Here is a 2,757-nt window from a genome sequence, read left to right on the forward strand (position 1 = left end):
CCACCTGATCACACCACTACAACTGCAATCAATATCAAATTCTCACAATCTTCCATGACTTTCATGGCTTTTTCATCCATTTTCCCTTCAGATGAACTGAGGAAATAACCTACTTGTGTTATCTTTGTGTCTGTTGTGCAGATGAAGAAATGGTGCATTTGTACATGGAAAGGGACCTCTCTTATCTCACAGGGCTGGGAGTCTGAGACACACAAAATGGTGAACCATAGGTGCCTTTATTTTTATAGAAATAATTTAAATCTGAGGAAGAAGCACATCTTTGTCGTAACTTCAAATGAAGTGAAAGGAAAAACGACACATCCTGTTCCTACAAACCCTTTTCCAGTAACTCTAAGGAAAGTCTTTAAAGGTTTAAGGGTTTGGGAAGATACTTACCTTCATTCATAGTCTTCCTGTTTTCCTCTGAGGTCAAACAGATTTATGTGTGAAAGGACAACCTGCACTTGACAGAGTGAAGCTATGGGCTGCTTCTTGTTTACACCAGTTCTGCAAAACTAATCCCAGAGCCTCTGCTTTTTCTTGTATTTTTGAACTCAATAAAAACACAAAGCTTTCGATACTGTGAGCAGAAAAGGTCTTTGGCAGATTTTGGAACGTTTAGGTTGTCCCCCCAAGTTCCTTCAAATGATCATCTCACTCCATGAGGATCAGCACGGCCAAGTCAGATATGGCAACACACTTTCTGAGCCCTTTCTAATAAAGAATGGTGTGAAACAAGGCTGCGTTCTCGCTCCTACCTTATTCACAGTCTTTTTCAGCAGGATGCTCCAAAGGGCCACGGCAGACCTCGATGATCAGGACGGTATCTACATTCGATATCGTACTGATGGAAGCCTATTCAACCTAAGGCGACTGAAGGCCCACACCAAGACCTTAAACCATCTTGTCCGGGAGCTGCTTTACGCTGATGACGCCGCCCTTGTTGCCCACACAGAAGCAGCTCTGCAGCGTTTAACATCCTGCTTTGCAGATGCTGCTGAGCTCTTTGGGCTGGAAGTCAGTTTAAAGAAGACAGAAGTTCTCCATCAACCTGCACCTTGGGAAGTCCCCCATCATCCCCACATCACCATCGGCCAATCAGAGCTCAAATCAGTCCAGCAGTTTAATTACCTGGGCAGCCTCATCTCCTGGGATGGTGAGATTGACGGGGAGATAGACAACAGGTTAGCAAAGGCATAGAGAGCTTTCGGAAAGGTTCATAAAAGAGTTTGGTGAAATAAACACTTGAAGAAAAGTACCAAGATCAGTGTTTACAGAGCCCTAGTGCTTTCTACTCTCTTATATGGATCTGAATCATGGGTCATCTACCGCCACCACCTGCGTCTCCTAGAACGCTTCCATCAACGCTGCCTCCGTACAATCCTAAACATCCACTGGTCAGATTATGTGATCAATACATCTGTTCTTGAACAGGCAGCAGTCACAAGTATTGAGGCCATGTTGCTGAGAACACAGCTGTGCTGGGCAGGGCACGTCTCCAGGATGAAGGACCAACCACCGCCTCCCTAAGATCCTGCTTTATGGTGAACTTGCCACCGGCTGCCGCAAGAGAGGAGCCCCGAAGAAAAGATACAAGGACTCCCTGAAACAACATCTCAGCCTCAGCCATATTGATCATCATAACTGGTCTACTCTGGCCTCCAATTGGGAGACCTGGAGACACACCATCTATAACGCTGCTGATGCTTTTGAGAAAGCACCAGGATCACCCTTGAGGAGAAAAGACAACGCAGAAAGAACCGTGTCTTGCAGAATATACCACCTAAGGAGTCTTTCTGCTGTGCCTTTAGCAATCGGATATGTCTATCTCATATTGGCCTTATTAGCCACCAGCGTGCTTGTAACAAACGTGGATAGAGCCTTCCTAAATCTTCGTTTGCGAAGCCCAGCCATGGTGATGATCCCCATGTCCTTGGATGCAGGGCTGCTCTCCATCCCTTCAGCCCCGAGCCTGTCCCTTGATATCTGGGGGCATTTGACACCCACTGGCTCCTTTGATCCCCTTTCCCATCCCTCCCAGAGCACAGGGGAGGTCCAGGTGCTCCAGGGGCTGCCCCATGTGCCCCTTGCCTGTCCCAGCCCCCAGGAGGGACATTCCATGATGCCCCAACTTGCGCTGCTCAGAATGCACATGGAGGGGGTGAAGGGGATCTTGTGTGCAGAGACCCCCAGGAGCCCCCTGAGCCTCTCTGCTCATGTCAGGTGTGCGGCCAGAGAGGTACCAGGTGTGCAGGGGCTGGAGAAGGAGGGGACAGGGACATGGGAATGCAGGCACGGAGACGGGAACACACACATGGAGATGGGAACACACACATGGAGATGGGAACACACACATGGAGATGGGAACACACACACAAGATCAAGGAGAGTAGCTTTGCTGAAGGGATTTATTGATCATTCAGGGGAAATGGCCCTGGGCTCTGAGGGAAATCAGGGGGTTCTTCCAGGGATGATCATCTCCTCATGCCACTGGAGAGAGACAGGGCACAGGTGTCACCACCACTTCCAGTCCTGAAAGACAGAGCCCAAAATGTCACCCCCTGATGTCCAATGAGACTTGAGAGGGGCCTTGTCCTGACCCCTCTCCCTGCAGGCACTGCTCACCTCAGACATCCAGGGATGCAGCCACACGTTTCTCACGAACAAGCCCCACCACCTTCTCAACCACAGGAGGCTGGGGAGAAAGACAGGCTCAGAGACACACTGGGCTGAACTGGGATGTACTGGGAGCCAGGG

The 2,757-nt window shown here is 49.4% G+C and overlaps 1 long non-coding RNA gene across 1 annotated transcript; it reads right to left on the reverse strand.

The window, feature by feature from the left end:
- Positions 1-2,390: 2,390 nt before the first annotated feature.
- LOC113981281 lies at positions 2,391-2,741 on the reverse strand. Its single transcript, XR_003538369.1, has 2 exons — positions 2,626-2,741; positions 2,391-2,532 (listed from the first exon to the last, which is right to left on the reverse strand). It is a non-coding gene; the product is annotated as an uncharacterized LOC113981281 (long non-coding RNA).
- Between the last annotated feature and the right edge of the window lie 16 nt (positions 2,742-2,757).

The sequence above is a fragment of the Neopelma chrysocephalum genome, unplaced genomic scaffold (assembly GCF_003984885.1).
Source record: "Neopelma chrysocephalum unplaced genomic scaffold, ASM398488v2 Primary Assembly neopelma1_96380, whole genome shotgun sequence".
Classification (NCBI taxonomy): Eukaryota; Metazoa; Chordata; class Aves; order Passeriformes; family Pipridae; genus Neopelma; species Neopelma chrysocephalum.